Source organism: Dermochelys coriacea, chromosome 1 (genome assembly GCF_009764565.3).
Source record: "Dermochelys coriacea isolate rDerCor1 chromosome 1, rDerCor1.pri.v4, whole genome shotgun sequence".
NCBI lineage: Eukaryota > Metazoa > Chordata > Testudines > Dermochelyidae > Dermochelys > Dermochelys coriacea.
The window spans coordinates 295,643,427-295,670,103 of record NC_050068.2 but is presented as its reverse complement, the minus strand read 5'-3'; the positions used below and the strand labels follow the sequence as shown (position 1 = coordinate 295,670,103).

Here is a 26,677-nt window from a genome sequence, read left to right as displayed (position 1 = left end):
GGAATGCAAGCTCTTGTGGAGGTGCATGGTATGGTTGTATTGCTCAGTCAAATTTCTGTTTTCAATTGTATTAATGTATTTGGACTCTAGTTATCAATCTTTGGTTTAATGGCAATGAGTTTGTTAGTGTAGATTCATTGATCTGTTAGGAGGGAAGGAGAAATTGGTGTGTAAGGAGAATTTTGTGGTCTCCTCAATCCAACCCATGCCCAGAACCCAGGATGTATTTCTTGTCTCTACTCCCCTGTGGCTTGAGTTTAGATGAGTCTACAAACAGGTGTCTACAATGGCATGGAATTTTATGATGTAGGTACTTGGACTAGCCATCAAATCATTTCACATAAGCTACTGAACAGCCACCAGGTGGTAATAGTGACTTTCAGTCATTACTGCCCTGAGCTAGATTCAATGCAGTGACTTATAGGTGAAAGTTTCTGTCTCCTGAACCAGTCACTTTACATGTCCTTTCTGAGCTCTGTTTTAGCCATTCTCAAGCCAATGTCAGGATGGGACACCTTTCAATCTGCCAGTATTATCCTTAATTTGCTGGAGAAGTTAATCCTAAAACACCAAAGCACTCCTCATCTCCTTAGGATAAATTTACGCCTTCTGCAGCAATTCCATCTCTGAAAGCCAGAAACCATGAAAGTTAATGTTAATGCTAACAGAACATAGCACCTATGATGTGCTTTCATAGGAGCTGTAGCATTAGTCTTCTTTTCCTTAATTATCCTTGTTTGCTAGATAAAGACATAACTACAAGCTAATATCCAGATCCTACAAGCCCTTAGTCATGCAAGTAGCATTTATGCATATGAGTAACTCCACTGTCTTCAGTAAGGCCCTAGTTCAATGATACTAAATGCCCCAACAACAAAACACTCTGCACACATGAAATAGTGTTTTCAAATATAAACTAAAAACAGAAAATGATCTAGCACTGGAGAGAAAAGGCATTTCTGTGTCACTCTACTGAAAATCAAGTAGTAATTATTTCATTATCTCCTTTGCTTTGTTTCTTGGTGCCTGTATCAATGTACTTAGGCAGTAAATTGCAAAGTAAAACCATGAGCCCAATCCTGAATTTCTTATTCAGGCTACACTGCTATTTTGCCTGAAGCTGACAAGATTGGGCCCTAATATTTACTCTTTCTCTCTCACAAGAAATGTATGGTCCTACAGTGGGTAGCGGTTTTGCTCCTTGCTATTATTACATTAGTCAGATCATCACACGAATTTTTTTTAAAAGCGGTAAGAAATATTACCTTAGACTAGGGAAGCTACATAGTGGGCTTGTGAAATAAAAATTCATTTCCTGACTGTGAAAAATCACAATGTAGACATTTAGGGTTGGGCTGAAGCCTGAGCTCTGGGACCGTGCAAGGGTGGAGGTCCCAGAGCTCGGGCTCGAGCCTAAATGTCTACGCAGCTGCTTCTAGTCCCATGAGTCAGAGTCACCTGACCTGGACCAGTCGTGGCTGTGCTGTGGGTCTTTTATCCCTGTGCAGATATACCCTTACTTACAGTGGAATTTTCTATCTCTTGTTAGCTTATCACATGACTCCTTGCCTTCTCTACAATTCAGTTTGCATTCATTTCTGAAATACGCAACTTTTATTTTGTCCTCTAAAAAATTATAGAAGAAAAAGGAAAAAGCAGAACGCATGAAGTACGGTAAGACTGAAAGTGTTCTGTAACTTAGCACCAGTCCAAAGTTCAGAACTTGCTATTTATTACTGCTGGTAGAAAAAAAAAATTTCCTTTTTTTCCAATCAATATTTTGAAAACCTTGGATCATCTCTACTCTTTTTGTTAAGAGAGTATCAAGAAACAAGACTATTAGTGATAGTTTTAAGAAAGAGCATCATCGCAGGAACCATCAAGACTAAAAGCAAATTTTGGACACTACTGATTGCAAAGCTTTTCAATGGAATATGAAGTATACCTTTCCAATCCTTATATATAAAATATGTATAATGATACTTACTTCCTACATAAGAGCTTTTTTTATCATTAGACAACTTACTTTAAAATATCAATGCTGATTACTCTCTTGCTTTCCAAACTTCACGCCCTTTCTTTCTGATGTGATTTTAGCATCTGATACCTCATAAGCAGCTAAAGTTAGAGTCTAATGTTTTACTCTACTTGAAAGCTGGCTTTCCAGATATTAAGGATCAAATGATGCCCTTTCCACACTGAACAGTAACTTACTCAAAGGGTTATCCATTCAATAGCAAATTACTACAAGTGATTCCAAGTGGTTTCAATGTGACTAGGGTTATTATAATTTGGTCCTAAAGAAATAAATCACTGGTTTCTGGATATAGTTGTTCTCTATAGCAACTAAAATCATGTCAAAATTGAGGTGGAATAAATCCAAAATGATAAACAGAATGACATAATTTTTAATGTTTAATATTAAACATAAATATTTGTAATGTTTAATATCACAACCTGTCAGGGTAAAAACAGTTTAATAAACAAATGCTCCTAGGAACGATAAATTTTCCCAAGAACTGGAGCACAGATCAGAAAGAAAAATATTTGATTCCATAGAGAAAAGTATAATTCCATAAGGCATCGAAGTTGCTTGTGTAACCAGAAAAATGGAGTAAATGCTACAGGCTATATCCTCATGTCTTGAACATCTGCACATGGAACACAAACCAGTCTGCAAATCATTGTGGCCCAGCAAAATTGAAAGAGAATCTTCTTCTTCCAGCTAATTGAAGGTAGCAGGTGTGGATGTGGAATGGCTTTCAAGATCTACATTCTACAGCTCTATTGATGTAATAGAGGAGCAGATATTTCTAGAACCAATTTATAAAGTATCTATAAAAAAAAAAAGAGAAAACTAACTGCAACTCTTCCAAAGTAACAACTGTATTTATGGAATGCCAAGTCTTTCACAAAATGAGAACAAGGAAATTTGTAGTTAAGACAATCTTAAACTCAGTCCATTGTTCCTCAAAAATGTAATATATGCCCATGACATCAGACATTGAAAAACACAGGTATTGCTAGGCAAATTATGAGTTGAATTTCAGCTATAAAGATAACCTGCAATGCATATTTTAAAAAAGTAGTTAACTGTAAAAAATATACGTGTTGAACGCACCAAATAGCAAAGGTAGGTGAGGCCTTCAGCAGGTGAATGAATTTAAAATGACAGTTTTTTTGTTTTAGGTGCCATGCAGTTTGGCTGACACATGGAGCTAGCCTAGAGAGGATCAGGTAAATGGTTACTTTTCCCAGTATACGGCACCACTTTGCAAACTCTTATTACTTTAATTGGTGCATAGAAACATTTTTTTTTAAATGGCAAAATCACTGCATCAGCTAAAAAGAATAGTGCTTACCTCACTTCCCTCCCTGCCCATGTATAGGTGAGCTCTTTGATCTGGTAGGGGCATAAATTGTTGTATTGTAGAATAGTGCATGCTGGGAAAAATCACATTTAAAGCTATAACTCTGGGAATGTTAAAGCATATACAAAATCCAACAGACTCGGTAGGTTTTGTTTATTAAATGAATGTCCCTCTGACCTTTGCTGTAAGAATTCAGCACATAGGAATGAGAGAACCTAGATAATTGTGTTGAGTGATTGTTCTTCCTCCCTGCAGGTTCTCACATGTGCAGTCTCACAAGGTTGCATTCTTGCTAAACCCCCGTTGAATGTACTTGTACGAATTTAGTGGTGTACCTGCTGTCTTGTGCCTAATGAGGTAAAGAAATGCATCAGTGTAAAGTAGATAAAACTAAAGCTGGATAATATGAAAACAATGTTTGTTGGTGAGAAAAGCATTAAACAGAGTGGGTGAAGGTTGCACTTGTTTGAGGTGTGTGTCCACTTTGGCAATATGGTCTGCAGCCAATGAGTCATATTCAGTTGTACATACAGCCAGACTCCCTGACAGAGGCCATGACTTGTTGTTATATGTTCTGTAGGCCTGTCAGAGAGATCCATGCCTTTGTCACTTAAAAGGGAATGCACTCTAGTTGGGGTTGCCCTTAAGGAAAACAGGGAGGCTTCAGCTGTTGCAGTATGTAATTGCTTGTCTCCTAAAGCGGAGGTGGTGGGGTTGCTGTGAGCACATTACCCTGATGTTTCATGCTCTGCGCTTTTGTCTGCCTGTTTCTGAGTACTTATTACCTTTAAAGACTTCAATGTTCTAGGATCCACTTACATGAGGAATTATCTATGCCCTGTCACAATGATCAAGACTTGCTGGGTTGCCCCGCTGATGCTATTTGGGATTTCTCGCTCTAAAACTGCCAAAATAGTCAGTTGAAGACCCTTGCATAATGGAACTCGGTCTGTCTGAGAGCTGGGCAGACCCCAACCCCTCATATGACAACCTTTAGAGCAGAGTGCATAGAATGTTTATTTACACATATCTTTGATTAACCATTCCGGAATGTCTGAAGGTTATGGGCAAAATCCTGGTCCAACTAAAGTAAATTGCAAAACTCCCATTGATTTCAATTCCAGGATTTCATGCTATTAATTCAGACCAATTTTCTTGAATGGAGACTCTTTTATTTTGTTCAAAGTTGTCACAGAACTCAGATGCTAATGCCACAGAGCTGCACAATTATTATATATGAGTGAAAGAGAGAGACACATTCTCCTGTTTTAGAATGACATTGTTGAATGTTACTGACTATACAAATAACCCTAAAACTGACTCCTGATGAAAATGTAAATATAGAGAATGTTAGGCAAAAAAAGGCTAATTACCCATACCTTCACTGTGATGTCCTTTTTGAAGAGTGTACTGTCTACTGAGTAAAAATCGCTCTTCGTTGATGGATCAGTTGCACAACAAAACATAGAATCTATTCTTTTCTATATTTTATACATATTTATTTATTTAGGAAGTATATTCTATTATTTCTATATGGCTGCAGCTCTTGGTCCCTGAATGATGAATTCTCAGAAACTGCACTGCATTTGAAAACAGTATGAAAGAATCCCATTGCCATAAAGCATGGAGCTGCAGGGCACATTCTACTCCTGAGAGCATTATGCGCCAAAAAAATAAAAATTCTGTGCACAATATTTTAAAATTCTGCAAGTTTTATTTGTCAATAAATAAATATAGAGGCTTCAGCATGGCAGTGGGTAGCACAGGCTACTGACTACATGAAGGTGGGAGATCATCCTGGAGCTTCCCCACCCTCATCCCCAGGACATGGACTCAGTGGTGAGGCTGACACAGCACAAGGCCTGCCCCAGAAACACTCTGGGGCCATGCCCCTCTGTGCCAGGTGCATCAGGTGTGGGGCAGGCAGGCTCAACTACGCAGGATCCAAGTGTGGAGGGGCTCAGAGTGGGGGAATCCAGGTGTGGGATGAGAGGATTCTGTGTGGGATAATCTGGGTGCCGGCAGCTCGGGGGGGGTCTAGGTGTGGGGGGATGTGGATGCACAAAGGTTTGTTTGGGGGGGGTTCCAGGAGCTGGGGCAGGTGAAAATGGTTGGGGCTCAGCAGAGGAGTCTGGGTGTGGGGGTCTGGGTGCAGCTAATTGGGATAAGTGGCATGGGAGTTTGGATGTGGGGGCTTAGGATGGTGCAGGGGGTGGGGGTTTGAGTGCAGGGAGCTCAGTGGGGCATGGTCTGGGTGCAGGAGTGGGGGTCAGGAGGCCTGAGTGCAGGGGGCCCCAGATGCAGGGCTGAGGTTCAATGAGGTGGGGTTTGGGTATGGAGGGCTAGGGGGGTTCTGGGTGTATGGGGTGAGGCTTGGCGGGGGTGTCTAGGAATGGGAAGTCTAGATGCATGGGGTTGGGCAGATGGGAGAGCAGCTCCCTGTACAGTGACCCCTCCCCCTGCAGCTGAGGAGCGATGGGGGCAGAAAGCTGGGGAGGATGCTGAGCTTCCTGCAGCTGGGAGAGGTTTCTGGGGATGGGTCTGACACAGCCCCAGCCAATCCTTGCAGGGGAAGAGGAAGTTCCATCCTCTCCTGCATCCTCCTCTTCAGCTGAGCCGGGACTAGCAGCTGATCCTGGCTCAGGGTAGAAGACACTGGCTGGAGTGTCCCCAGCCCTGCGTTGATTTACCTCTCCACTGGCTGCTCGGGGTGCCTGAAACGATGTATCTGTGCAGCTAGCGAGTGGTGTGTGACTGCTCTTGCAACTTCCCTTTGCTTCCCTGTCAGAAAGTCATTTTTCTGTGGGGAAGCAAAGAAATCTGCGGGGGACATGAATTCTGCGCATGTGCGGTGGCGCTGAACTCCCCCAGGAGCAACATTCTATTCAATACATTCTGTCATCTTTCTACAGCCCAATGATGTTTAACCTTGTAGCATGGGACATCCATTATATCAAATGGCATTCCAGAGGCTGATCAAATAATGGAGGCGTGATGTCCTGATATTATAACATATCAAAACAAATATTGCAATGCCAGGATATCACAACAATTTTTCTAGAGGCTTCCAACAATTCCATTTTTCATCATGGGCCTTGATTTATACTTTAAGCAAATCTAACTTCTGTATGGTTTCAGAGTAGCAGCCGTGTTAGTCTGTATTCGCAAAAAGAAAAGGAGTACTTGTGGCACCTTAGAGACTAACACATTTTTTAGAGCATAAGCTTTCGTGAGCTACAGCTCACTTCATTGGATGCATTTGGTGGAAAAAACAGAGGGGAATGGCATATGGCATAAGACTGGGCCGAATCTGATGCCTTATTTCCTCTCTTTCTGGCTGCGGCACTGAATAGCCAGAAAAATAGCTTTTCTCCTTCTTTGCCGGTTAATGAAGTGCAGACAGGTTGGAGGTTTTTATTTATATCTCCCTTCCCTTTTCTCCTGGCTGCTGGGAAGGATGTGTTTGCTCAACCTCACATGTTCAGGCAGGAGAAACAATCTGGTCCTGAGAACTCCATTCACTCTAACAAATAGGAGCAGGAATAGTTCCAATCAAACGTATGGACTCTACAAGTGCTACACATTAGCTCATATGCAAGTCCCAGTATTACACATACAAGAATAAGGTACAATTAGGTCTTACAAAAAGAGCTGGTGGAAAATAGCAGGTGAGAGGTTTTCCATGGAAAATGTTGACTTTTACTCAAAAACCCCCAAAACTTGAAAGATGAAGATTTTAAGTTGAAAATCAATTGTTTTGGGGCTTTTCGATGGTTTTGTTTAATTATTATTGTTTTTTGTTGTTGCAGTTTCTGATTGTCCAATGGGGGATTTTTTTTGAGGAAAAGACACTTCCACAAAAATTTTCAGTTAGTTGAAAACCTGATTTTCTGTCCCCTGCAAAAAAGTTGATGGAAAAATTTCAATCAGCTCTACTTACAAACTAATGTGCGAACACTGATAGAGACATACCAAACACAATGTGAGATCTCACCAAGTGCTAAGGGTAGAAAGTTATTTACTTTTTTCCAGAGCTAAAGATTAGAAAAATAAAAAGATTTATAAAAGATTTACTCTTATCAATGCCCTGCTATATTTTATGTTATCCTGGAATACAGATCAAATAATTGTTCTAAAACAACGGACTGTCATGTCTGTAAGTTAAATTCTAGTGCCATTTAGCTAAACTGAGTCATTATGTAGTTGAAAGTCTGATTCTCATTTACACAAATGTCCCTTTAGCTTCTCTGGCAGAACAAAGAGGCTGTAAATTGAGTATGATGTAAGTTACACCCATTTGAGGGGGCTTCTTACGCTGCCAAGGCAGTGTAAAGGGCCTTAGTATAAATGAAAACTGAGCCTCAAATAATAAAAGTTTTCCTAAATACAAAAGATTATAAACAACATCTTGTATTAATAGGCTACACATTTCAGTGAAGTAAACAAACAAAAAAAAGAAGCCATTTTGGAGTGAGAGGATTTCGAAAAGTAGGATTGACACAATACACTTCTAATCTTTTTTAAAAAACAAAAAATCTCTCACTAATATTTATATCTTATATATACTAAACTTTATATCTACACATACATCCATATTATACATATAAAACACATTCAAAAAAAGTAAGAAATCTGTTGGTCTGGTTTTGAAAAGCCTTCTTTTTTCTCCTTTAGCTTAGACCTTTTAGGCCAAGTTTCAGCATGAAAACAAGTATTTATGAGAAAAATGCTGACATTGCCTTACTAATAGCAGCATTAACAGAGATTGTTACAATGTCTATTTACTCTGGTACAGTATTAAATAAGATATGTGAACTTACCATAGCAACCCCTGCATCACATAGCAGATATGCTGCTTCTAAGATACAGTGGAACCTTTCTGAAGAAATACATTCAGACAAACATCTAACAATTTCAAATTGTGTTTTTAAAATATATTGCTATAAAGTACAACACAACTAGTTGCTATTTAATGTATCTGTTCTTGCATCTTTGGTTTTGATTGACAGTGCTTCAACTTTATTGTCAGGAAAAAAGTAGACTTGGATATTTACCCAATATCCTCTGAGGTAAAAACTGCTGCAGATAAATTATTTAGCATCTCAGAAATGTCATATCCTTAATGGCTTCCTTTGCTCCCTGACAGTCCAGAAGACCCACTATTTCTCTTGCAATCTTCCTCCTTCTGGATATCCCAAGATTCTGCAAAGACTTACATATGTGAGAAGTCCCATTAACTTCCATGAGGGAAAATGACTTCAGTGGAACTACTCTTAGGAGTAAAGTTAAGCACGTTATGTTTTTTCAGAACTGGGGCTATCAGAATGTATGGTTTACTTTTAAGTCTTTGGCTATGTCTATACTATGGACCTTAGAGCGGCATAGCTGTATCGCTATAGCTGTGCTGCTGTAAGGTCTCCCATGTAGCCGCTCTTCGCAGGTGGGAGAGAGCTCTCCTGCCGGCATAATTAAACCACCCCCAACAAGCAGCGTTAGCTGTTTCAGCAGGAGAGCCTCTCCTGCCGACATAGCACTGTCCACACCAGCACTTTTGTCAGTGAAACTTAAGTCAGTAAGGGTTGTATTGGTTCACACCCTTGACCAACAAAAGTATCGTCGACAAAATTGCTAGTGTAGACAAAGCGTTTGACTACTTGCTGTTCATTTTCCCTCTTACTGCTACTAATTTTCATCATGCATTTTACCTGGCATACTGTATGCTCCTTTTAATTGTCTTGATTGGGCTGGGTTTCCATTTTTGTGTAAATGAAAAATCTCTTCTACCTTGCCCTTTAACCAGGCAGTGGGTTTCTTCCTTTTTGTTTAGGGGTATGCATACTTTCTCTCAATCTACTAGGCTTAAATCGCTTCCCAGGTGAATCTAATTTCCTCACTTTAATCTATGAGGTCCAAACTTTATCATACTATAGGGCCAATCTTGTATGTCAAAAAATCTAAAATCCTTGGCAAACTGCTTGTTCATAGACATGAAATCATTCATACTGCTGTTTTCCAGTTATGCCTAATGATTATTCTTGATCATGTTCCTGGTTTGGCTAAACTGGTACCCAAGCCTCATCCAACCGAACTACATCCTTGCTGCCAAGCCATCAACATACCTTCAGCCCAAACAGCTCCATGGAGGAATTTTCTGTAGAATTGAGAAGGAAGCCCTCAGTTTGTTCTGGTCCAACCATGGAAGTGGGGTGGCCATGTATAATATGGATGTATGTGTACACATAAAGTGAAGAAATATTAGTGAGAGATTTTTTGTTTGTTAAAAAACATGACAGTCCAATCATAGTCTGATCTTTTCTGGGAAATGGGTAGCCCTACATGCTCTCATATTGCTAAATAAGACTGCCAAAGGAAATGCTGACACTGCATATTGGTACATACCTTCCACTTTGAACCTTCTTGCACTGATTATCTAAGCAATTATTTGAATTGCCATTGGCAACTGCATTTTTTTAAATCTCTGCTGTATTTAAAGAAGGGTGAAAGATTATACTGGTCAGTCTTCTTCAAAATACTAGTTCTACATTAAGCTGTGTACAGGATATGCTGCTCACTGGGGTTCACCGGAGTAGGACTGCCAGTTTACTTTCTATAGAAATATAGAGCAACAAGGGTAATGTCATGGTGGGCATCTGCTATAGACCACCTGACCAGGAGGATGAGATAGACGAGGCTTTCTTTGGACAACTAACAGAAGTTTCCAGATCACATGCCCTGGTTCTTATGGGGGACTTCAATCCCCATGACATCTGCTGGGAGAGCAATACAGAAGTGTACAGGCAATCCAGGAAGTTTTTGGAGAGTGTTGGGGACAACTTCCTGATGCAAGTGCTGGAGGAACCAACTAGGGGCCGTGCACCTCTTGATGTGCAGCTCACAAACAGGGAAGAATTGGTAGGGGAAGTAGAAGTGGGTGGCAACCTGGGCAGCAGTGATCATGAGATGGTCGAGTTCAGGATCCTGACAAAAAGAAGAAAGGAGAGCAGCAGAATACGGACCCTGGACTTCAGAAAAGAAGACTTTGACTCCCTCAGGGAACTGATGGGCAGGATCCCCTGGGAGGCTAATATGAGGGGGAAAGGAGTCGAGGAGAGCTGGCTGTATTTTAAAGAAGCCTTATTGAGGGTGCAGGCACAAACCATCCTGATATGCAGAAAGAATAGCAAATATGGCAGGCGACCAGCTTGGCTTAATGGAGGAATCTTCAGTGAGTTTAAACACTAAAAGGAAGCTTACAAGAAGTGGAAACTTGGACAGATGACAAGGGAGAAGTATAAAAATATTGCTCGAGCATACAGGGGTATAATCAGGAAGGCCAAAGCCACAATTGGAGTTGCAACTAGCAAGGGTAGTGAAGGGTAACAAGGGTTTCTACAGCTATGTTAGTGACAAGAAGGAGGTCAGGGAAAGTGTGGGACCCTTAGTGAATGGGGGAGGCAACCTAGTGACAGATGATGTGGAAAAAACTGAAGTACTCAATGATTTTTTTTTGCCTCGATCTTCACAGACAAGGTCAGCTCCCAGACTGCTGCACTGGGCAGCACAGTATGGGGAGGAGGTTAGCAGCCCTCAGTGGTGAAAGAACAGGTTAAGGATTATTTAGAAAAGCTGGACGTGCACAAGTCCATGGGTCCGGATCTAATGCACCCTAGGGTGCTGAGGGAGTTGGCTGATGTGACTGCAGAACCATTGGCCATTATCTTTGAAAACTTTTGGCAATAGAGGGAGGTCTCGGATGATTGGAAAAAGGCAAATATAGTGCCCATCATTAAAAAAGGGAAGGAGAATCTGGGAAACGACAAACCGGTCAGCCTCACCTCAGTCCCTGGAAAAACCATGGAACAGGTCCTCAAGGAATTCATTTTGAAGCCCCTGGAGGAAAGGAAGGTAATCGGGAACTGTAAACATGGATTCACCATGCCTGACCAACCCGCTTGCCTTCTATGATGACATACCTGGCACTGTGGATAGGGGAAAGTGGTGGATGTGATATATCTTGACTTTCGCAAAGCTTCTGATACGGTCTCCCACCGTATTCTTCCCAGCAAGTTAAAAAAGTATGAATTGGATGAATAGACTATAAGGTGGATAGAAAGCTGGTGAGATCGTTGGACTCAATGGGTAGTAATCAACAGCTCGATGGCAGCTGGTATCAAGCGGAGTGCCCTAGGGGTCTGTCTTGGGGCTGGTTTTGTTCAACATCTTCATTAATGATCTGGATGATGGGATGGATTGCACCCTCAGCAAGTTTGCAGATGACACTAAACTGGGGGGAGAGGTAGATATGCTGGAGGGTAGAGATAGGGTCCAGAGTGATCTACACAAATTGGAGGACTGGGCCAAAAGAAATCTGATGTGGTTCAACAAGGACAAGTTCCTGCACTTAGGATGGAAGAATCACATGCACTGCTACAGGCCGGGGACCAACTAGCTAAGCGGCAGTTCAGCAGAAACTGGGGATTACAATGGATGAGAAACTGGATATGAGTCAACAGTGTGGCCTTGTTGCTAAGAAGGCTAACGGCATATTGGGCTGCATTAGTAGGAGGATTGCCAGCAGAACGAGGGAAATGATTATTCCCTTCTATTGGGCACTGGTGAGGCCACATCTGGAACACTGCGTCCAGTTTTGGTCCCCCACTACAGAAAGGATGTGGACAAATTGGAGACAGTCCACGGAGGGCAATGGAAATGATTAGGAGGCTGGGGCATATGACTTATGAAGAGAGGCTGAGGGAACTGGACTTATTTAGTCTACAGAAGAGAAGAGTGAGGGGGGATTTGATAGCAGCCTTCAACTTCCTGAAGGGGGGTTTCAAAGAGGATGAAGCTAGGCTGTTCACAGTGGTGGGAGATGACAGAACAGGGAGCAATGGTCTGACATTGCAGTGGGGGAGGTCTAGGTTGAATATTAGGAAAAACTATTTCACTAGGAGGGTGGTGAAGCACTGGAATGGGTTACCTAGGGAGGTGATGGAATCTCCATCCTCAGAAATTTTTAAGGCCCGGCTTGACAAAGTCTTGACTGGGATGATTTAGTTGGGGTTGGTCCTTCTTTGAGCAGGGGGTGTACTAGATGACCTCCTGAGGTCTCTTCCAACCCTAATATTCTATGTTTTCTAAATCTGAACAAATATCCTCTGCAGAATTACCACAAACCAATCAAATCTTAGCATCCCCATTATGTGTCAGCCACAGAATCACATCTCTGCTAGAGCTCTAAAATATCTAAAAAGCATAATCATCACTATTCATTATTAGTTAAGCTCCAGCAGTAAGTGCAGTAGTCCACATCAACAATAATACTTGATAATAGTTTTACACCTCACTAGTGCCTTTCATGCAAGAAGACTCTTACAATGCTTTTACAGACATGAATTAATAAAGCAGCTCATGTGAAGCTGGTAGTTTTATAACTTATTTTACAGATGGGTATGCTAAATGCTCCTAAAGGACATTGAGGAGTTAGATGAACTGGCCATGGTCAAAGATGGAGACAGTGATGAAGACCAAAGAAATAGATCCTCTACCCTCAAGAGCAAAATAAACCTTAACTTCTAATTTATGGAGATGTGCTAACTACAACAAAAGTGGTACCTCTGCCCATTCAGTTACCAATAGCAGACCAAAAATGAGATCCACCTATATGAACAGAGTGACATATCCCCTACAATAAACCCAGTGGTGTGAGATGGTAGCCATTAAATCTTAAGCCAGCCCAGAAGAGCTATTGTACACAAAAATGTTAAAGTAATATAGAATAAGCATGGGAAACCCCAGTGTCACAGGTGGATGAGAACTCTGATGAGGCAGAGTTTACACTATAAGTATTCTCATCTTAAACCTATCCCCAAACTCCCAAAACAGGATAGAATAAGTTACATGAAGAATGTAACCCCCTAAAATTTAGAAACAAAATAAAGATAAAAATAGATACATAATGAAGTGAATTAATTAAACGTTCTTCAGTACAACAAGTATAGAAACAAAGAGTTTCACCTGGTAAAAAATATTCAGGTGTCTTCAATATTTGAAATTTCTCTTAAATGTTTGTTTAATATCAATTAATATACCAAATATCCAACAGATTTACATTACTGAAGTGTTCCAGGTTGACCCACTTAATTTTAATATTTCAAATGATGTGCTGTAATTATTACATAAAATAAATATAGGTTTCAGAGTAGTCTCTAAGGTGCCACAAGTACTCCTTTTCTTATAAAATAAATATCTTTCTCATGCGTGAATAGAGAAAAATCCTGTGATATATTACAAAAACAGTTACATCAGCAAAATTATAAATTTAAAATTATGGGCATATTTCTGTTCTCTCCCGAGAAGAAACATAAAAATCAGGCAGCTTCGCATCAAACTACAGAAATACCTAGGAAACACCATAAAACTGCATACAAATAAATAAATATGACAAACTGTATACTTGCAGGTAAAACAAGTGTTCAGAGAGCTGTGTAATAATAATAATTAACAAACGGATCCTTATTAACCGGGAATTTCTGGTAATCCTAAAAGGCTGTGAATATACTTAGATGAAACAGGATCTTCCTCATTAGGCTTGATAGGTAGACTTGTTTGAAATAGACTCAGTCAAAATAAATTACTACTTAGGAACTCTGCCTTTGTTAGTGCTGAGGGAAGTAAAATAACAGTCACAATAATAAAAAATATTCTCAGTTGCTTCTATCCTTAGAAACCCTGTTCTTATTATTGAGATATACATGTTAACTGAGATCGTTTAAGCTCAAAATGACACTGTTGTCAAATGGCTGAAATATAGTTTGTACGCAGGTCTTTGTACATACATCTCTTTCATTGTCACAGAAAGGAGATGGCATTTCTCCTCCAGTGCAAAGCCAAATTCTGCTTGTCTCCATATAAATTCATAAACAATTAAATCTTATTTTCATCTTATTGATGTTATAATTTGTCCTTTGATAAATATTTGTTTCTGACTCTACAATTATGAATTTTTTAACATGCAAGAACAAAGTGAAATTCTAGTCAAGGAAATATCTTTTTTCTTTTTAAAGAAATGCTTCTGTTACAAGTTTGCTCTAGTGCAAGAATTCTTCTTTACCACCAAATGCAATGTTAATGATTTCTGACCAAGGCCTCGATCCTGCAAAGACTTGTATGCATGTGAATAGTCCCACTGACCTCAGTGTAATTAAATGAACTTTATAGGACCCATGCATAAGTCTTTACAGGAGTGAAGCTAAACTATGTCCAGGAGGAACTTGAATAATGCTAGTATCTTTCCCAAAAGCACAATCAAATTGCCTTATGGATTGTTCAACACACTGATTCACTTAGGGCCCAATTCTGCCACCCTTGAATAGTCTCATAGACTCAAAACCTATTCAGTATATAACTACCTTAAATCATTTAATAATGGGTTTTCATCTAATTGGTTTTAAAATAGGTTTAGCTGAACCGATTTTAAAACCAACGTGTACAGGCCATAAAGGCCTGTCGAAACTACAAAAGGTTATCATGTCCAAACATGATTGTGGAAAGTTGAATCAATTAACGTGATGCTGACCAGTAAAGACCAGTCAATCAGACTAGGGCAACTCATGTTCAGCATTCTGTCAGCTAGTCAGGATTAAACTCCACTACTACTATGTTCCCCACACCAGCATTTTGGTCTTACTGATTATTCAGCACAATAGGGCCTAATCTAGATTGGGGCCTCTATAGTACAAATAAGAATGTTAGTGACCTAAACTAGTAGTAAAATATATATATACATATATGTACACTGTGGATAAATTAGTGTTACTATAAAAAGAAAAGGAGTACTTGTGGCACCTTAGAGACTCTATGGAAACATTAACTTTTCATGCTCTAACTTTTCAATTGTACCCTCCTCCTCAATAGTGAATGAAAAGATTTTTCTTTCTTTTCTAAGTGACTACAGTCACACCATTCACAGGTTAGTGTTATTCCACTTATTTTTAAAGCAATACCAATTAATGGTCACCTGCATTCGGCAGTACACCTTACTCCCGATTTTCTGAAATCCTATTATCCAAACCTCTACATCAGAGGTGGGCAAAGTACGGTCCGCAGGACTGTCCTGCCCGGCCCCTGAGCTCCTGACTGGGGAGGCTAGCCTCCAGCCCCTCCCCCACTCCCACTGTCCTCCCTCCCCCGCAGTCATGCCGCTGCACGGGCAGTGCAGCTGGCTCCCTCTGGGCAGCGGGGCTGCGAGCTCCTGCCGCTCTGAGCGGCATGGTAAGGGGCGGGGGGGGGGCGGATAGGGGGTCCCAGGGAGCAGTCAGGGGACAGGGAGAGGGGGCGGTTGGATGGGACAGAGGTTCTGGGTCGGGGGGGCGGTCGGTCAGGGGTTGGATAGGTGTGGGAGTCCGAGGGGCCTATCGGGGTGGGGAGTGGATAGGGGTCAGGGCAGTCTGGGGACAGGGAGCGGGGGGGATTGGATAGGGGGTGGAGTCCCAGGGGGCCTGTCAGGGGGCGGGAGTGTGGATAGAGGTCGGGGGAGCAGTCTGGGGACAGGGAGAAGGGGGGTTGGATGGGGTGGGAGACCCGGGGGGGCCTGTCAGGGGGCGGGGATGCGGATAGGGGTCGGGGCAGTCAGGGTACGGGGGGATTAGATGGGAGTTGGATCCTGGGGGGTGCAATTAGGGGTGGGGGGTGCTGGAAGGGAGTGGTCAGGGGACAAGGAGCGGGGGGGGTGGATGGGTTGGGAGTTCTGAGGGGGGAAGTCAGGGGGTGGGAAGTAGGTAGGAGCAGATAGGGGGCAGGGGCCAGGATGTTTGGGGGCACAGCCTTCCCTCCCTGGCCCTCTGTACAGTTTTGCACATTGATGTGGCCCTCAGGCCAAAAAGTTTACCCACCCCCTGCTCTACATTATCCAAATCCTTTTCTTGTCCCCCAACATGGATTCATATAATGTAGAGGTTTGGATAATAGAGCAGAGACCCCCAGCCAAGCAGGAGGCCACCTTGCTGTTGAATGGCTCCTGCAGCAGAGTCCTGGCTCCCTAAGCTGCTGCAGGTGCAAGGTGCAGGGAAGGCTGAGATCCTGGTGGAGCAGAGAGCAAAGTCCTGGCTGAGGGGCTCTGCTTTACCTTGCCAGGACTGCAGCCTTCCCCTCCACTTACAGTAATCGAGAGGGCAGGAGCACTATGAAGGAGGTCGCTACAGCCCTGCTGTCAGAGGAGTGAGGGAGCGGGGCCATGACAGCAGAGCTGCCAAGTGTGTCCCTTGAGCTGCCACTCCTGCCTTCTTAATTATCTGAACTCCTGAATAGCTGAAAAAACCCCATGTTCCCCCATGCTATTTGGATAGTTGGGAGACTACTGTACATATCATCACCCTAAAATGCCCTGTCATGTCTCAGGAGGACTTTTATAATTCCTGAATCATGGGGTCCAGGGAGCGCTTACCAATACACTACAGCATTGTGAATGTTCAGCCAAGTAAGCTGAGTTTTGGTGACTGAGGCACAGAGTCAATGTCCCAGCAATTTTAACAGAGAAAGAAAAGGATTGACTTTCAGTTTCTCCTTTATCATCAGATGACACCTTTCTTCCCCAAAGAATTTTACAAATTATACACAGAAATCACTTGATTAAGACACATGGTCGAGCTAGTACATGCATCTCAATTATCATACGTTTCAGTTCCACTGCTATCTTCCTTCCTACAAATTTGGTGTTTTCTGACTTTTCTTGTTGAACATTATTTACTTTTGAAATAAAGAAAAGGAGTACTTGTGGCACCTTAGAGACTAACAAATTTATTTGAGCTCTAATGTATTTATTAGTCTCTAAGGTGCCACAAGTACTCCTTTTCTTTTTTGCGAATACAGACTAACACGGCTGCTACTCCGTAACTTTTTGAAATAAAGAATCATGAGAGTGAAGCTGAGTAAAGGAAGGACTCCTACAGCATTTTAAGTTTCTTGCACAAATAATTCTTTTATGTCCCTCACTTTGGGCCTTTGTCACATGTTGCTTCCCACATTTTGCTCCTGCATTATAATCCCCATTTGCTGTTCAACCTTGGCTAAATCAGTTAAACTCCTGGTGTCCTGATTGCTTGAGGTGTAAAATGGAGATTAAAACTCCTCTTCGCAGCCCTGTTTTGAGCACTAGTTAACTAGTTTGGATGCTGCTTTAGAAAAATAAAGTGCCAAATATGTTGTTATGTGCAGTGTAGTTGTAGCCGTATTGGTCCCAGAATATTAGAGAGACTTTAGAGATTAGGGTGAGGTAATATCTTTGACTGGACCAACGTCTTTTGGAAAGAAAGAGATGCTTTCAAGCTTACACAGAGTTCTTCTTCAGGTCTGGGAAAGACTCAGAGCGCCACAGCTAAATCCATGGTGGAACAGATAGTTTAGCATAAGTAGTTTGCACAATTGTAAGGCAGGGATTCTCAACCTTTTTCCTTGATTTCCCCCCCCCATGCTATAAAAATTCCATGGCCCACCTGTGCCACAAGAACTGTTTTTCAGGAGACTAAAATACAGGACTGGCATTAGGAAGTAGCAAGCAGAGCAACTGCCCAGAGACCCACACCACAGGGGCCCCCATGAAGCTAAATTGCTCTGGCTTCAGTTTCAGCTCCCGGCAGCAGGGCTTGGGATTTGGCTTTCTGCCCTGGGCCCCAGTGAATCTTAACGCTGGCCCTGCTCTCCAGTTTATTTTGGTGGACCCCTGAAACTTGCTTGCACCTCCGGCCCAAAGGGCCTCGGTCCCCTGGTTGAGAACTGCTGTTGTAAGGGACCATTCAAGGTAGAGTGGCCCATTAACACCCCTGCAAGTCATAAGCCAAAAAAAAAGCTTAGTGGGTTACAGTGTTGTAATAAGCCATAATTCCCGGAGCGCAAGTATTTTGCTGGCAGGGTGAAACACAAAAGTGCAGGGATGGGGCTGAAGGGTCTTTACCCCTGGAAACTGCAAGGGTACCACACTGTCCAGTGCGATTACTCAGCCGGAGATGTGGGCAGAGCACCAGGATCGCCCCCCCCGCCCTGGATGAAACGCCAGGGCCTGCGTAAGGGCCACAAGTGCTTAGAGCCGCCAAGGCCCCTCTCCTCATGGCCCGGAGCATCCCTTCGACACTGACCCCCCCGCGCCGGGGCTGTCCCTGGACTCCCCCGGGCTAGGCCTGCCCTGCAAGAAGCGCTCCGCGGCGCTCCGAAGCGGCTCGCTCCCCCTCACCGCTCGTGTGGACAACAGCGGCTCTCGCCTCCCGCCTTGTCTCCGCCTAGCTCCCCGCTGCGCCCGGAGCAGACAATGGAAAGCTCCCCCCCGCCGGGCCCGCGGAGCTTCCGCCCCGCCCCGCCCCGCCCCGCCCTCTAGAGCGGCCGCCGAGGGGAGCGGCGCGCAGGCGCTGGGCGGCGAGCCCCGGCTCCCGTTACCGCCCCCTGCCCAGCTGCCGCGGGCCCCCGCTGGGCCGGTGACAGGTGGCGCTGGCTGCCAGTGAGGCCAGCGCCCGAGGCAGCCCAGCGGCCAGGAGACCCGGCGGCTGCCGCTTGCACGGAAGCTCGCCACCGAAGCGCGCGTGCGTGGGGCAGCCGGGGCACCGAGACCCCTGCGGGGGGTGCGTGGAACAGCCGCCCCCGCCTGGCGCCGCCTAGCTACAGACGCTACCTCCCCCCCCCCCCCCCGCACGGCGGCGCCGCTCGTGGCGCCGCGTTTGCGGCTGCGGGAGGAGCGCGGCGCCCCCGGGGCACACGCCACGGGACTCGCAAGCGGCTGGTGCCACGCGGGGCTCGCGCCGGTGCCCCTGGCTTCAGCCGGGGAGCTGCTCGGCGTGGACACGGTCCACACCTGGTCACGGGCGTCCCCAAGAGCTCGGACAGGCGGGGTCCCTCCCTTCCTCCCTGGCACTGGCACAGCAGCTGCTCCGGTGGTAGGGCGACGTCTCTGTTTTCAACGCTGAACGTGGCAGGGGTTCTCTCTTCTAGTCCAGGCTGCATGAAAACGTCTACACTCCTTCCTTCCGATCTAGCAACTCGCATTTCCCCCCCCCCCCCTCGCAGCACGGTCTCCTTCCTCCCCTGTCCCCTCTCTCTCGGGCACTCTGAATTAGTGCCCCTCCACAAGTTCACTAACCCCTTGTAACACACACGCTAGCACAGTCCCGGTACAGGGCCACTCTCCCCCCCCCCCCCCGCAATCCGCTCCTGTGCAACCGTCTCCCAGTGAATGCCTGCCACCCTTTCTGTGGGGTGCAACCCGCACCCTAATTCCGTATTGCACTGTGCAGCCCCCCCCCATTCCCCGTCTCCCGCATCTCACTTTGCAAAACGCACGCTTCAGACATTCTGCCACCCTTCCTAGCAAACCCTCTCCGCCAGCCCCCAGCAGCTGCGCGACGCCCTCCGTGCACTCTGCAGCCCTTCCCCACATGGGTAACTTCCCTCCCACACTAGTAGAGTGCTTTCGCTATGCACGCAACCACAAAGAAGCACAATGAAACCACGAGTAAGACACAACTCGCTGGATTTCGTTTGCAATTCCAAGACCGGGGGTCACGGTTCCAGTGCAAACGCCCACACATACAATAAAAGCCATCCCCAGTCATCCTCGGTAGTTTGTGCTGTGCTGCATGCCCACAGTTAATACGGTCATTACACTTCAATCCACTCAAAGCGGGCTCATTTGAAATAGTGAAGCCCAACATGTTAAAAACAGCCGCTCTGCCAAGCATAAACGTAGACTGTACCCACACAAGGATGTGAGTAAGAGATACCTGTAGATCCATATGTATAAATAGCTACATTCGTATTTAACAAGCTTTCTCGGTCTTTAGAAATCACGTAGAATTGTATTCAAAGAGCTAGAATTACCCACCTTGCTTTTGGCAAATTCTTTTAGGATGAAGCACATGTGAAAATGGCATGACCCTACGAGGAGTGTTAGAAAGTGTGGATTGAGACCCTCTCTTTCTTTTCTTTTCTTTCCTGCTTTCTAAAGAGTGGAAATTTCCATCATGTGATAGGGGGCAGCATCCCCAGCCTGCAGCCTCTCATTTCATCCGGACCCCTCCCTTTCAGAAAAACCACCAATGGTAGTAAGCTAGCAACCTGAGATGTAAACAAAAAGCATCCTCCCAGGTGGACGTGTTCAGCTGTTCTGCGTGTGAAAGAGACAAGAGGGAGCGTGGCTATGAAGAAAAGTGGCACAATTATTTTCTAAACAGAATAGAATTGACTCTATTCCAAGTGATGTTATTCTGTTATAATTTAATATACAGTTTTTAGGGAGTTGTGTTTTAATGTATTTATTTTGCGTAATGCACTGTGTTGTCTGTACAGGGCTTACAAAAGAAAGCAAATGATGTTGAGTAGGGTGTATTTAACCACATTTTCAATACTTCATCATAATTTTTGTCCAGTAGAAGTTGGAACAGAAATGTGTAAGTTGCAAAGCCTGAGTTGCAATCTATATATATCCAACGGCTGTATTATTTATCATTAGAGACATTTAAAAGAATCCTTTAAAACTGATCCCATGTACAAATTTTTGACCATCCCTCTGTTGAGTCATAATGCCATTAAATTTATCTGTTTTTGAAAGAAAACTACTAGTTGCCAAATAACCCAGCGAGAGTTGTGTCTGCTTGAATTTGGTCCCCTTTGTTTTTTGATATTCCTGTGACAGCACAGTTTGGTATATAGCATATTTTAGCTGTGGGCAGAGTAACAAATTGTTTAATATAGGACCACAACTCATTGATCTACATATTCTCCCTTGGAGTATGGTGATCTCATTAATAAGAAGTATATTAAGTATTTACATATTATTAATATAACATAACTATTTTGCTATTTCAGATGAGCTGACCATTCCCTTAGACAGTTTGCCACTGCCATTCTTTGAGCTGGTGCCTCTGTTTTTATTTTCCCTTGCATGCTAATTGGACTCAGTGTAAATTAAATAGGTTGATACAGAGCATGGCCCCAATATGAGGACACCAGGCCCTTAACTCTTGACAATGTATTGCTGGGAAGGGCCCCCTGAGATTATTGAAACTGAAATAATTTTTATAAATCTAATGTACTTTTCAGGGTTTATATTGTTAGGTTAAACTTTTCATTCTGTTTAAACAATGGAACTGATTAGTCAGTTTCACAATTGTTCTAGTAAGTTTCATCAGGGCCGGCCCTAAACCAAATGGTGCCCCAGGTGAGGGTCATCTTCGGTGCCTACCCCCTCCAGCACTTTCCTTACATGTCCATTCCTTATCTTCAGGAAAATCTGCTTCAGGGCATCTTTTATTTTCTATGGGAGGGGAGGGGGACAGGCAATATGAGGGAGAGCAAAAGTCTATGTTCTATAGTCTTAGAAAGTCATCAAACATTATGTGTTAAGCATGGCAAAAGAAGTAACAGTATTTTTTTTATATGTTGTGTAGATAGCAGTTACATAGATATCTCTGGTATCTCATTAAATATGTCCTTTATTAGTCTTAAAACACAAGTACACTTTCACAATTACACAATAAAAAAAGGTTCACAATATCACAGCTGGGCTCTCACTTCGTTCTTATAGCTCACTGACTGACTGGTGATGCCCCGCATCTTATATATCCACGAGATAACATTCTAGAAGGGTCAAGGAAAGTCTGGAAGGTTCCACGAGATTCTACAAAGGTAGGAGATTAGTGATAAATAAATCCACATATGGAATATCTGAAACATTTTACTTCAAACAGTCAAAACACCCTGTTGTCACTAACAACAAAAACAGCACTCTGGCCCTGGTGCCCGCCAAGCCCAGCACCCAAGGTTAATGCTTGGGTCACCTGCCCCTAAATCCAGCCCTGAGTTTCATTTTGGTTGTTATACATAAACAGCAGAGCAGGCTCTTTTGATTGAATTCAGACAATACAGGGGGATACTTAAATCCAATCTCCATGACATAGCTTGCCCTTTTTTGCTATAAAGTCAATGAAGTATTTCTTTCAACACTAAGTGTTTTTAAAAGTAGCTCCCCCACATCCTACCTCAAAAAGTTAAACCTAAATAATGAGCCGTTAAGATCCATTTTAACAACTTAGTATGTATTGTTGTAGATATTAATTGAATAGTTCCAGTCCTTGAAAAGTCACATCCCTTTGCCTTAATATCCTCTCTCCTCACAACAATATATTTCCTCTCTCCTTTTCCTCCACCTGCATTACCATGACAGAAACAATCTATTCCACAGATCATTTGATCTAACTTAATAAGGTTATTCTTTTATAGTTTTATGCACGTTTTTTTCTCAAAAACTCAATTCCAATTTACTTTCTGAAAAAGAATTCACCACCTTAGGATTCAACTTTTTCAAGGGAAATTCTTCAGATAACTATAACATGTTGTCTAAATACTTTGTAATGGTGTACCTCTACGTAAATTAAAATTAAATTTCACACATGATGTAGTTCAAAGCAGTATTAACTTTTTCACCATTACTATGATAGCTACCTGTTATTTTAGATTTTTGGTATACATGACAGATTCTTCTTTATTTTAATTCATACACCCACAAAAGTAATCATTGTTATTGTATTTTTTGTATTTCTTTTGATTGCAAAATATTAAGAGAGTGAGCTCTCTTTCCTACAGTAGGTATTTCTAAGATTCCTAAGCACTGATGATGCATATATTATATAAGCCTCAAAGTGAGGTATATTATTTTTATTTAATATTCATGTTGAGGTAGCTAATGGCCAACCAGATTGGGACCCCATGATGCTAGGTGTTGCACAAACACAGAATATGGCAGTCCCTGCACCAACCAGCTTATTGAGATAGTCAGTTTCCAAATGGTAATCCAAGATAAAGTTAATTAATTAAAATTTGATTACTTAAGGTACTGGAAGCATTTTAAGTAATTTTTTTCATTTATTCTTACCATTTTCCTCACCACTAAATTAACCTTTATATATATCATCAGTACAATAATTACAATATATTTTTCAATAAAGTAATAACATCGCACAGTTCAGTTACATCCATAACCCTGATTGAAATGAAATGTTTTCTTGGCTGAACCAAACTATAAAACTTTTATAACGCAAAATAAATTACATAAAGGATTGCTTCTCATCCAGAAAGTGACCATAAAATGGCATAGCAGGGTTCCATAGTTATTTTCTTTCAGTGACTTACTTACTAATCTTTTCTCAGTTTACAAATAAAAACACAGTTTTCCTGACTGCTAGCCCTGAAAACTCACCCTGGGATCTGAAAGTCAAGCTGTTTTCTTTGTGGCTCATGCCAAAATAGACTCCATCTGACTGAGTTGCTCTGCAGTACTAACAAGAATGAAAAGCAATAACACATATTTTTGTCAGTAAAATGAGTAGATGTAACTCTGAATACACAAAGTGAACAAATTCTCTGTGAATAGTAGGATAAGACGTTTGTAGTCAGTTTGTAGAGAAGAGCTGTGCTTTAAAGCAAGTTCTGATGCTGTTATGTTACAGGGGAGCTTCTTAAATCAAGACACTCAGATTCATCAGTGAGGTACATAACTAGGCATTTTACTCACCGTTTTTGCATTGTATGAGTATTGACACAGCACTAAGTAAACTCACATCCTTCTGTCCCAGCATGCTATGAGTTTAGTGTAAAACCTGAGATGAATTCCTTGGAAGACAGTCTCTCCACTGTTTTTTCCAAAGTCTTGTTCTGGAATAAGAAGATCTGTTATAAGAACAGCCATACTAGGTCAGACCAATGGTCCATCTAGCCCAGTATCCTGTTCTGTCAGTGGCCAATGTCAGGTTCTTCAGCGAGAATGAACAGAACTGGTACTCATCATGCGATCCATCCCCTGTCGCCCATTCCCAACTTCTGGCAAACAGAGGTCAGGGACACTTCAGAACATAGTTTTCCATCTCTGCCCATCCTGGCTAAGAGCCATTGGTGGACCTATCCTCCATGAACTTATCTACCTCTTTTTTTCAACCCTGTTGTAGTCTTGGCCTTCTCAACATTCTCTGGCAAAGAGTTCCACAGGTTGACTGTGCATTGTGTAAAAAAGTACTTCTTTTTGTTTGTTTTAAACATGCTGGCTATTAATTTCATTTGGTGATCCCTAGTTCCTGTGTTATGAGAAGGAGTAAAAAATGGTTCCTTATTTACTTTCTCCACAACAGTCATGATTGTATAGACCTCCATCATATCTTCCCATAGTCATCTCTTTTCCAAGCTGAAAAGTCCCAGTCTTATTCATCTCTCCTCATATGGGAGATGTTCCATACCCCTAATCATTTTTGTTGCCCTTTTTGTACCTTTTCCAATTCCAATATATCTTTTTTGAGATGGGGTGACCACATCTCCACACAGTATTCAAGGTGTGGGCGTACCATGGATTTATATAGAGGCAATATGTTATTTTCTGCCTTATTTCCTAATGATTCCCAACATTCTGTTAGCTTTTTTGACTGCCGCTGCACAGTGAGTGGGTGTTTTCATAGAACTATCTCCAAGAATTTTCTTGAGTGGTAACAGCTGATTTAGACGCCCCCATCATTTTATATGTATAGTCGGGATTATGTTTTCCAATGTGCATTACTTTGCATTTATCAACATTGAATTTCATCTGCCATTTTGTTGCCCAGTCACCCAGTTTTGTGAGATCCCTTTGTAATTCTTTGCAGTCTGCTTTGAACTTAACTAGATTGAGTAATTTTGTATCATCAGCAAATTTTGCCACCTCACTGTTTACCCCTTTTTTCAGATCATTTAGGAATATATTGAAAAGTACTAGTCCCAGTACAGACCCTTGGGGGAGACCACTATTTACCTCTACATTCTGAAAACTCTCCATTTATTCCTCCCCTTTGTTTCCTATCTTGTAACCAGTTACCGACCCCTGAGAGGACCTTCCCTCTTATCCCATGACAGATTACTTTGCTTAAGAGCCTTTGGTGAGGGACTTTCTCAAAGGCTTTCTGAAAATCGGCATACACTATATTCACTCTTGTCCTCATGCTTTTTGACTCCCTCAAAGAATGCTAGTAAATTGGTGAGGCACGATTTCCCTTAATATTTAGAATTGTATATTCCCTCCCATACTTTCCCCCTTCTAATTACACTTGTCTGTTCCATCCAAAATTTCCAAATTCTCCCAGGTGGATAATAACTCATTTACATTAATTTCAGACACTATAAATATTTCTAGACAACACATTTTCTGGAAGGTTTATGTATACATATCTCAGTGCACACACACACACATACATATGTATGTATAATCCCATTTCTGACATATTCTAATTAGCAATTATGAGTTCTTTATTGCATGCTGCTGAAAGAAATGCAGAGAGCTAAAGCTATGGCACTGAGAAATAAAGTTCTGTTTTTTTCAAATGACTCTACGTGATGCCTGTTGCAGGAGTGAGGGCTATGTTTTTGCTCAGTAGACAAATGTCCACATAGTCCACAGAAATATGCACAGTACAGAGATAGGACATTAAGAACAATGCAGCAAATGCAAATAATGTGTTATGGCCATTTTTAGCATTTTTGGTTTCTCTGACTGCCAGCCAGGAATGGTGGTTCACATGAATGTGCTTAAGAGCAGCATTCACAGGATAGTGAGAGTAGGTGCAGATGAGGGCTGGCCACTGACAGATGCAGCCTCCCAGCGTTTTGGGGACAGGGGGAAATGAAATTGAGCCCTCCCTTCCGAAACAGTTACCTATGAGGGGAGGCCCAAATCAAGCCTGCCCCACCCTCACTCAGCAGTGATGGCTCCTTCCTCAGGAGTGGGCCCAGCTCTTGCTCTGAGCATTGTGACCTGGCATGTGGGGTTACAGTGCCATTCAGGTTTGGCTCCATGGCCCCTCAGTGAGACAGAATATCTTCAATATCTTGCAACTTTGATATTTGGGGAATGGTGAATAATTTTCTTCCACATGGTATATCTACCCATAAAGAAAATAACTAAAGACTGGAAGCAAATCCTGGGTTTTTTTATGTTTCCTAATATTATACACTCCAGTGTAAGAGAGAGAGATTGAGTCAAGGACTGTGTTCCCTGCCATTTACAATCCCCACTGTTTCCACCTCTCTTGTCTGTAATTTGATACCATTACAGTGACCACTCCAGGCAAGCCAGTAGTAGAAATCCTGTTCAGTATTGTCAACCTCTTTGATTGTGGTGTTGCTGCTGGAAGTAAGCAGGGAAACAAGTCAATGTGATCCTGGTGGAACAATAGCAAGTACTACCTGACAAGTGGAAATGCTTGTACTCCACAGAGAGGATCTTTGGACCCTATGCACCAAGGTGCTTTTGT

At 42.6% G+C, this 26,677-nt stretch overlaps 1 protein-coding gene and 1 long non-coding RNA gene across 5 annotated transcripts in view; one reads left to right on the top strand and one right to left on the bottom strand.

Moving 5' to 3' along the window:
• Window positions 1-13,550, top strand: part of LOC122456172 — a 48,102-nt gene extending 34,552 nt beyond the window's left edge. For both annotated transcript variants that reach the window (XR_006274875.1, XR_006274873.1), the window contains exons 6-8: window positions 2,581-2,735; window positions 3,190-3,237; window positions 12,818-13,550. This is a non-coding gene — a long non-coding RNA (uncharacterized LOC122456172). The remainder of the gene's footprint in view (window positions 1-2,580; window positions 2,736-3,189; window positions 3,238-12,817) is intronic.
• Window positions 1-20,521, bottom strand: part of SLC38A4 (solute carrier family 38 member 4) — a 64,862-nt gene extending 44,341 nt beyond the window's left edge. For 2 of the 3 annotated variants that reach the window (XM_043494251.1, XM_043494241.1), the window contains exon 1: window positions 20,236-20,387. The gene's annotated coding sequence lies outside the window, so the exon portion shown is untranslated. Of the gene's footprint in view, window positions 1-20,235 lie in introns of all 3 variants that reach the window. The other variant, XM_038387635.2, reaches the window with a different exon arrangement.
• Window positions 20,522-26,677: the final 6,156 nt, after the last annotated feature.